Raw genomic sequence first — 10,647 nt, forward strand, 5'->3', positions numbered from 1 at the left:
ACATTACAGTTTAGTGTTTTAAAGGAAATCCTTCTTAAGCAGATTTTCTGTAATTGAGCTCACCAGACAAACTAAACCAGCTCTTTGAAATTATAGCAATTCAAAGAGCCCTGACACTCAATACCATCCAATAAATTAAACTAAATTAATTTACATTCCTGATCAACTTTGGGGTTTTTAACACAACAAAAAATGTAATCTTTAGAACATGGTGTACTTCCCCTTACACAATAATATCAGGAATGCTGTCAATCCTGATACATCATTCAAGTATAGATTAAGCAGAGTCTCCACTTTTTGTTTAATCTAAGTGGGAGGCAGCTGCTGCAAATACACTGAGTCATTATTTGACTTAAATTCTATATGCACCATTCACCATTCATATGAAACAATACCGATCTGTCATATAAACGTTCTTAGAGGCATTTGATGAACTGTTGAAAGTGACACACCTTGAACTGTTGAAAGTGACACACCTTGATTGCTCAATGAAACATGTCTGTAATTCTAGACGTCTTTGATCTTTATGGCTATTACTTTTTACAACTCTTAGTTCAATGCCAACACAAATGTGTGCATTAAGCATTTTATACACACATACATGCTCTGTAGATCAGGTAGGTAGGTGACATGGGCAATTTTTCAACATAATATACTGTAGTAGCAATTGGAGAGCAAGAGAACCGCCACTTTCACCATGCAGCACTTCATGCCTGCACACAGCAGCTGGAACACAAATGTGATACTATTGTCTGGTCCCAAATGAAGAGGTAGCGGCTCGTTCAGCAGCTGCTCGCATGTTGGGTGAAGCTTCAATGCTATTTCAGGATAACTGCTGAGAATTTTCTCTCTGACAAATTAAACATAATTCTTCAAGATGTTCTCAAGTTGTTTAAGATATGTTGAGCAACTTGAGTTGGAAGTTATGCATTGCTGTAATTTGTGCGGTTGTAGCTTGAGGTTCAAGTTTACAACCTATTGTTTAAAGCGGCGTCTAATCCTCGGATTTAGTGAGATCTGTGTGCGATATTCCACATTAGCCTGCATGGTTGGATGTCTATTATTTACCAGGCTCTCATTTGATGCAATGTGGCATTTTAATTTTATTTCATAACCCGTCTTGAAGCTTTATAATCTGATTGATCTTGTCAACACTTGTTTTTTACTCGTCTGGAGTATCAAGTGTAAAAACAAAAGAAATGAGAGAACAGAAAGTACTTGAAAACCGCCATCACTGTTCCCACTGGGAGGACGAGTTGTACTGTTCTTGGACTCATGAGTTAGAATGAAGCAAGAGTTGATGAGTGGATGTGACACATCAGAATTGGGTCGTTTATTACACTTGAGTGGATTTCCTAGTCAGACAGAAGCAAAACTTAAGCTAAACTGTTCATTAAAGAAATATAATTTGATAGAGTTTATTCACGAGAGAAACATTTTTTCTATTTTCTATCTTATTTTAATTATGACAGCATCAGTTCCACCCATATTGTTGTGATCCTATGATAATGCTTTCCCGGTTATATTTTCTCTCTCATGCTGCTGATCTCGCATCATTAGCAGGGCGATTTCTACTTGTCCACACAAAACACTTGCAACTCAAAACCACAGTACAAATAGACTAGAGACTCCTGTGAAATGCAGGATTATCCATCTTAAATCCACTTCCACTGCAAAACAAATCTATTAAAATACAAATCGTACTTTAGTATCTTTCCTTTCTGCAGCGGTCTCCTCCTGATATCTCAGTCTCATTCCTGTCTGACCACATCATTTGACCTTTCCTCAGAGTTATCTTGTGTAGTCTGGGTATTGTGTCTCGACATCCAGTTGGTTGGGACATTCCTGGTCAGCGTTGGGCTTTGAGCAACATTTCTCACATGACGACACTATATTGCAAAAAGTACTTCTGTAGGAATAAATTGCTGCAGAATGGAACAGATAATTGCTCTAATCTGCTTGTACAGTGATACTCGTGCTTGCGCTAGACTCCAATTTAAAAAGTTATTGCTGTAAAGCCAATGGAGAGACAGCATTTTTAACAGGGTGAATTGTTAAAAATGGATGGACAGCTTTTTACGCAATTACCATATTTTTGTTTATTAGGAGCTCCCTGCAATTATTTATAAGTACATAAAAACTATTTGTGGTTTCGTTATTATTCAGGGTTTGTGTCGTCTGCTGCGCTCCAGCCTCCTGTGTTGTTTTGGGTCACAGAGCTTTAACAAGGAGGAAGAGACAACATATTTGGAGCAACGTTTTGGCCACAGAGCCAGACATGAAATGGAAGTCAGGAGCGGAATTTGGGTTGGCCAATAAAAAAGGAAAATAGAGCAAAACTAGACTGTAGTCGTGATGCATTAGAAAGCGATAAAATCTTTTACTGTCAGCAACCGCGGTGAAGCCTGTTCAAAAGACCCCGATTGATTTCCAAAATAGATTTTGTGGCCTGAATTTACAAATATTTTTTTCAATTTATTTATTCTGGCTTGACTTTGCTTTAATCGCTTGCAGATGAAGCAGCTTCTTCTGTCAAGGAATTGTAAACATGTGGTCTGCTAATAAAGAGCGTAATGGGAGCCATCATGTTTTAATCATATTCAGTGAAATGGCTTTAAGTAATCTATCTTGCCAAATCTGATTTGGTGTAATCCGTATTTGTTTTGACACTAGGATATATTATTAGCAAAGTTCTTTTTTAAAAACCATTGCACATAACGATTAAAATGTAATTGGTGCTGATGATGACAGACTGCATGATGGATGAACATGAACTCATCGAAGTTCCTCTCCATTGTGTCACTGGTGGCTATAAATCTGTTGTATTTTCAGTTTTTGAACCGACTGCGGATGAAAAAAGAAAAAAAAAGGACAACTAAGTCCCCAGCATTTGGCTGTCAACTTTAATTTTTCTGATATTAAAGTGTGACACAGTCTTTTAGGGCGTAATTGCACCCACACCCAATACGACAACAGACAGCGGAACATGCATTCCATGAATCTTTGCTCAAACACTTTCTACACCAAAAGCAGGATGGAAGACAGCTCCAAACTGCTCCACATTAAATCAACAAAAACAACAACAACAACAAAAAACAAGTTACACGTCTCTCTACAGCAGACAGGTATTTTAGATTTTCAGTTGATTTATTTGACTCTTGCTAGGACTGTGAAACCATAAACCTACGAAACTCTCAGTAATAAAACTGAAGACAAATTAACACACACTATCATAATTATGAGCCCAGGTGTTTCTCAGTTGGTGAAAAAGCTGTACACACACATTGAGCAATTCCATGGCTTTTGCTACTTTTCTAACTTCTAGCAGCAGCTAGCTGAGCTGCACTACTGAAGCTGGCTTGTATGTAAACAGGAACAACAAATGAAGATTTTTAAGATTCAGATGTGCTTTTTTTTTGTTTGGTGTCCTCTCTTATAACAGTGACACTGTTGATACATGACATAAACTCCCAGCTTATTAAAAATAAACCAAACTTTGTGGTTTTCGGTCTTAAATCCTCCCAACATCAAAAAGCACTCACTTCTTTGTCAGTGACAACAAAAAGAGAGTCAGAGGTTTCTGCTGGATTTTTTCCAAGCCCTTTCCTCTATTATGACTCTGTTGTGAACATTTCTAATAACTTCTCAGTAAATTATAGAAAAAAAAAAACATTTCCTGTCATTTGTCTAAATTGCGTATATTTTACAACTAAAAGCTCCCACTTCCTGTGCATACTCTTACAATAATCATCCGCCTAAACGGTTCCTGCATGACAAAAAGTAATAAACAGATCCCAACAATCCCACAACTTTTGAAGTAACTTAATTTCAAGCAGCTACTTTTACCAGCTTCCTGCAGCAGCTAGTTGTACTAGCTAGCCCCCAATTTCTGTGCAACGGCTGCAACATGGTTGAGATTAAAAAGAAAACACAAGCGTAAACTGGCTTAGTAGCGATTCGCTGACTGGTGAAATATTTATAAGCCAATTGACAATTGAAACACACAAACTTCTTTATCACAGCACCTTTCACCAATAACTTATTCATTAGAGTGGCTGTAGGATAGGATTCTGACAAATCAGGCTCACTTTGAACTGCCAAGATGTTTTCCTTTAATGACACTTTTGGATTCCTGAGCTGTAAACAAAAGCAAGGGAAAAAAAGCAACAGCAAACCTTGCTGCCAGAACACGTCTCCACAGCATCAACATTCCTCTGGAAATATATGAGGATTGTAAGAGGAGCCGAGGAGAGAGGGCTGGGTGTCGGTGTCAAAGAGTGCAGCAAGTATTTATGGATATTTGGCATGATTACAGCTGACTCTTCAGATTTTGTGTGTGTTTAATCTCTTGCATATTTTATTTGCTTTGTATTGCAAAATTCTGAGAATTTTTTGTTTTTGTTTTTGTTGTTACCCGGTGAAAACTTTTTACAGAAGGGAGGGTTCTCTGCTTTCAGCGTAAACAAGGCACCAAACCTCAAACCCCTCAGCTGGGACTGTAATTACAGGACCTTTGTGTGGGTCCTGCCCTTATACCTTAACCTGAGCCAGAAATAGGATTGTAAAGAGCCACGTGACAGAACAGTCAGCCTCTGAATGCCGACTGCATTAGAAAACTATTTGTTGCAAAAACAGTGTCATGCATCACAAAGGAAAGAGGCATATTGTCCGAGGATCAAGTCATGCTAAGAATCACACCATGAAACCCCAAGAGAGCAATAAAAACACCTGGGCAAATACACCAATCATTAAAAGATCAAATCCTAGAAACCACAAGATGTAATCATTCAGTGTGGAGGTAATGTCTTAATAATTGGTTCAAGCTGAGGAGAAAGAAAAGAGGAGGGACTGGAAATATTACAAATATCTTTATACGTGTGCAATTATAGTGATTCCACAAAGGTTCAGTTTATAACAGCTTCTGCTGGATGCCAAGCACAAACTACCATTAAAAAAAAACTACAATCTTTGTTCAAACTATTTCAAATTGCGAGACAGGGAGTTTTTGTAACAGTTTGAAAGCTTCATGCTTGTGCAAAATCTTTGTTTTCAGCTGTTGATGCAACTTAAAATTGCTTTCCAAGGTTTTTGTTTTAAGTTCCTTTGACTTTGGGGACAATCATAGTTAATTCGGACTTGTGTCCTAAAAATTGACTTGGAGTCCTGGTCTAATTTTTCATCTTATTGTTAATTGTATCATTTCTAATGTACATTGACAGAGGCATATCTCTGTGGAGTCCAAGAGGTCGTTGCAACAATTGCCCCCGATGTCCCCTCTGGGTTTCCATCCTGTGATGAACTACCTCAAAGACACAACAAAGACCAGCTGGAGTGTTTCTTCTGCACGAGTGAAGGAACTTCCTCAAGATCGGGGGAAAAAAACAGGAACGCTTCGGGAATCCAGAGTTCAGTTTATATTTGGCAGCGTCTTACTCGGATTCTTCGCCTCCCTTTGAGGCTGTGACCCGAAATCTATTAAACAGGACTGAGAAGTGTCCAGAATCAGCAGGGTTTTTTTCCATCTTTGTTTTTCACTTGAATGGATGACACAGACAGACAACTAGTCAATCCTTCAGTTCCAGCTTAACATTTTGTAATCATGGGCTTCATTTAGTGGCAGAAACCTCTTATGAAGTGTGTGTATGTTGCTGCTTTTGAACGTCAAAGTTTAACTGACTGAAAAACTATTTAGCGACTTGTGGCAGCACGCAGCCACTCTGACAGAGAAACTTAAGAGGAGTAGAAGCAGAAATGAAGAGATGAAAGAAAATCCGTCGAGTTGTGCGAACGAACACCTGACCTGAAACCACAAAGGCAAACTCTGCCCTGCCTCTCGCATCGCCTGAACCCACAACGTGAGACGCGGAGACATGAAGCCAGACGATGGCAGGAGGCAGCTGATGCATGCTGCCACAAAAATGCTCCTTAACTGGCTGCAAAGCTGAAAAAACATGAAAGAACGCTGCAGGTTGGGAATAATATGACATGATGAAGAATATGAGGCCATGAGAAACGTTGAAAACAGATACTGTTTTAAAAATGACAAAGGATTCATGTCTTTTTAATCATAAGTAAGTAAATATCTAGAGACAAGACAGATCCAGAGCGACATGTCCTTTGACGTTTGAGTTTGAATACTTTCTTGACAAGCAGAAAGTTTGCAAGCAGAAGGTGAATCAACCGCAGATCGAAGAAGAAGAGTCCATTACACCAAAAGAAAAGTAAAGTGGAGGAATCTGAAAGAGCTTGTCTTTCATAAAAAAGTAAATATTTGCTGGACATTTGCACAAAAATTTCTTGAGTGACGACAGAAGAGCGGATCTGAAACATTAGATGACCAAGATGAAAGCGGCTGGACCAAGAAGCAGAGAAGAAAGAGATTAAGGATCTTGAGGGAAAACATGTTGGAGGAGGAAAGCGGGAGGAAGACGAGAGGTTCCCTGAGAAAGCACAGCTGACGGTGCAAACCTCCAGCACGTTCATGACAGGCCAGACCACATCAACCCGTTGACTTTATTTTTTAGCCGCCAGGAGTTCAGGCCCACCCACACGCTCCTGACCCACTGCACTGTAATGTGCTTCCTCAGTGTGTGAATCCCTGATTCAAAGGCATATAACAACATATTCTATGGCTATGTTCTTTGGCTTTTGATCTGGCTTCTTTTACACTGAAGTCAAGCAGAATGGCTCAAGTACATAAGCGGAGGCCTGCTGCTGCAAATTAAACTCGGCATCTTGCTTCAAACAGGAAACCTTGCTAATATCTTGATTAACAGGTTGAATAAACTCAATTCTTTGACCAAAACTATTCAAAAAGTGAAGGTTTCTTTGGATTTCAGAGACTTTCAAGAAAAGATCACACAACTTCAAAACCAGCTACGTCCTTGTACATATTCTCTCTTGTAAAAGTTAGACATTTTTGCATAAATGCTAACCAAGCACTATTTCTCTTGGGGAAAGTGGGAGTGATTTATTCAAGTGATGCTCCAAGATTTACATTGAGGCATGTTGGAGCAGGAATGCAGCCTGAGTTTAGCCTAAGTTCATTATATACTCATCATCTACATAAAATACATCGTAGACCACAAATCTGGAACAAACTTCCAGGAAACTGAAAAATTGCAGAAACACTGAGTTCCTTTCAATCAAAGCTAGAAAACCAGATTCTGTTGCGTTGCCTTTAAACAGATCAAAAACAGCTGGAAGAGCTCAGAGGCAAAACTTTGTCTATTTAATGGTTCCTAAAACAAATGAAAGCAGAATGTTGTCTCTACATTATAACCAATATTAGCAACTTAGAAGAAAAGCTCAACATTTTATGAGACGTTAATGAGTTTGAATGTTTTTGTAGACTTAGGGGAACATTGTGCACCTAGTTATGTTTTTAACATTTAAGCTCGAATTGTTTTTTTGACGTGTTCTTAATTACTCTTCAAAGTTCTCACCCCCTTTCATCTGATGATTTCCATCAGGAAACCTTCATGTGTTCATCAGTCCTTTTGTCAAGTGACAAAGCTGGTTAGCAAGATTTGTTTTAAGTCTGTACCACCTACTGTTGTTTTTGTGCCTATGGAAGTGTTTCGAGTGAAACGAGGACTGTGTGTTTAAACTTTGACCTTGGCCCGTCTTTGGGTGTAGATCTCAGCAGATTACTGGACTGGAAGCTGATGGAAAAAAGGACGGAGTGGCTGGATTAATGAAAAACGGACGCACCTGATGAACCAACTAAGCATGCATTCACAACCTTTGACTTTAAAGGAATAATCTTTCATTTGGGAACATCAGGAATAACGGTGAATTTTTAACTCAAAAAGTGTCTAATAATCTTTAATACACAATTTATTGTTTATATGGGGCATACATATGAAAGGGAAAGACTATTTAGAGATTGGATTTCTGTTCCCAAGTTTTTAATGTTAGATTATGCTGCTGGAATAACACTACATAGGAACAAATGTGAATATTTAATGTCCAACATGACTCCTTCCTTTTAGTGTCCTGATTAAACACAATGCCCCATGAAGGCCAACATGTGTTCACGTCCTCCACTCACTCACACATTTCTGATGCCGTGCCGGCTCTCACAGGAAGAACCATGACAGAAAACCGCAGGGGAACAGCCAGCGAGTCCTGCCCTGGAAGAGCTGCTCCTCCCAGGGTGGCAGACCTATTGAGGCCTGGATGGAGGTCCGGCGGGTGGTGGAGGAAGGAAGTGGAAAGCTTGGAAGGGAGGGTCCTCAGCTCTGAAAGGTCCTCTTAGCAGCAACTGACAATATCCTTCTGGCGTCTCGCACTCATGGAAACGCGCCAGCTGGTTGCATCACTCGTCACCCTTGGGGTCTGAAGCGGCTTCCTCTTTCAAACACTCCCACACCTCGGCAGTGTGTGTTTGAAAGAGGAACGCAGATTAAACACATTGCGTAGTGTGTTTTATCACAAGACAACCAAAGACATTAACATATTTAATTGGGATTAGATGTGATGCACAAGCAGAAAGAAACAGATAGTTGTTAAGTGGCAGTAAAATAAATCATTATCTTTTTCTACTCCAAATAAAAAGTGTAGCTATGTTTGAATTCAACTCCTTCAATCAGTAGAACCGTTTTTCTCTTTCCTCTTGTTTTCCACCTTTATACACTTAAACACTGAAATTTGGAACCTTTTTGGTGCAAAATAGCTCAAGTTCAACCCAGCTAAATGGGACACATCACAATCTTACATCAGATTCTCAATTGACTCTTGGCAGGAACTTCAACTAGGCCCTTCAATCAGAACAACACACTTTGTAGTGCTGGCCTCCTACAGATTTAGCTCCATCCATCTTCCCATCAACTCAGATCTCCTTCAATGCCTTTGCATAAGAAAAGCATTCCCCTCAGCATGATGTGGCCACCACCAAGTTTCACCATGACTTCGGGATGTTCAATTTTGACCACATGCACTTTCTCTGCTCTTCTTGCCACTCCTCCATAAAGTGGCACATATTTCAAGTGGATTTGTATATGTATTATAATAGATCTGCTTGCAACACATCAAAATGTAGAAAGGTTCAAGGAGCAAAATAGTTTTGAAAGGCACTGCAGATATTTTTGCAGAAACTGAGAACTCAGATGTCAGAATTTAATACGGTTTCTATCAACACTGCATGCATGATGTACATTACAGTATTCATAATAAAATAAACTCAGAGACCCTCTCAAGCTGACAGTTCAACCAATTACCAAAGGCATGTCTGAGGTTTCTCCACAGCAAAGATGACAATCAAAAATTAAGGTGATTTGAGTTTCCCAGAAGAAGAAGAAGGAGAAACCAGACCTCATGTGGTTCTGGTTTTGTTTTCTGCTGCCACTGAAAAACAGAATTTGCAGAGCCTTTGGTTTCTTCGGCCTGCTGGACGGCTCCTGCATGCCAAGAATGTTTGTTCTGGTTCGAGATGATGAAAGCGATGACGGCTGTGAAGATGGCTTCAGTAGATACTGCAGAGGAAAATAACCTCCAGCCTTTCATGGGATGCAGGAGGACAGATTCGAGAACCATCGCAGCCAGAAACGTCCATCGTTTCTGAGAAGACGTGGTTTTTACAAATACAAGTAAACAGATGTAACACTAATTATGTTTTACAAAAATACAAGAAGATTCTGTACATCACAACCACTGAATGTTTTTTGACAGAACAGATGTAGAGGTGAAATATAATTCTATAATAGATTCACCTTAAAATAATAATTTGATAAGAAATGAGGCGCTTCTCAGTGACTGTCAAGTCAGGAGTTTTCATACTTGCAGTTCATTATGGTCTTACATACAGGATTATTTGAATTTATTAAAAAAATAAATTTATGAATTTGTTTAAAAATAAGAGATGCAGAAACAAAAAAGTATTTTAAAGGAAAAAGGAAACTCCAGCGCATCAAGAACACAGCTGAAAGCTGCAGAAAGTTGTAACAATATTACATCCGGTGTTGCAGAATCCACTTAAATTAGAGTTTATAAAGGAAATATTTATTTAGCAAATTAACCTGTGTGGAGCAGGATGCTGGGAGAAATGCTGAAACAGAAGGTCAAGGACAAAAGTGAAAACTGCACTAAAAAGAAAAAGCAACGCGTTACTTGACAAAATTTATGCTCACAAACAACTCCCTCTGTGGTCTGGCTGTTGCCTCCATGCTCAAGCTATCTAGCCTCTCTAAAGGCCACTCAATTAACTCAGGAAATATGCATAATAACTTCCATGTTTCTTTTGAACTTTTATAATTATAAATCAATGATGTAAGAAACACTTTTGGTATGAAATCACGCAGCCCTGGCTGTGGGACAAACATCCAAATGACCTGATGTCAAACTGAGCGCTACACCTCAAAATGTGTGAAATTAACTGCAGGACATGAACGAGGTCTTCGCTGAAAATCTCCATAACTACAGCTGGTGGTTAAACAACGCTGACAAACGTAAAAGAAGGAAAAATCCAACGACAACAATGAAAAGCACATAACTGATGAATCTCTTGCAAAGAATGTGTGAATAACAAGTTATTAAGATTTATTTTGGAACCAGAAGCTTCTTTCATTCGATTTTACTTAATGAATGCTCATATTTTGCTAGAGTTGTTGATCATTTTCAATTGCAGCTGTGCTGCCAGCTGTAAAT

The sequence above is a fragment of the Poeciliopsis prolifica genome, unplaced genomic scaffold, assembly GCF_027474105.1.
Source record: "Poeciliopsis prolifica strain line A6 unplaced genomic scaffold, Auburn_PproV2 SCAFFOLD055, whole genome shotgun sequence".
Lineage (NCBI taxonomy): Eukaryota > Metazoa > Chordata > Actinopteri > Cyprinodontiformes > Poeciliidae > Poeciliopsis > Poeciliopsis prolifica.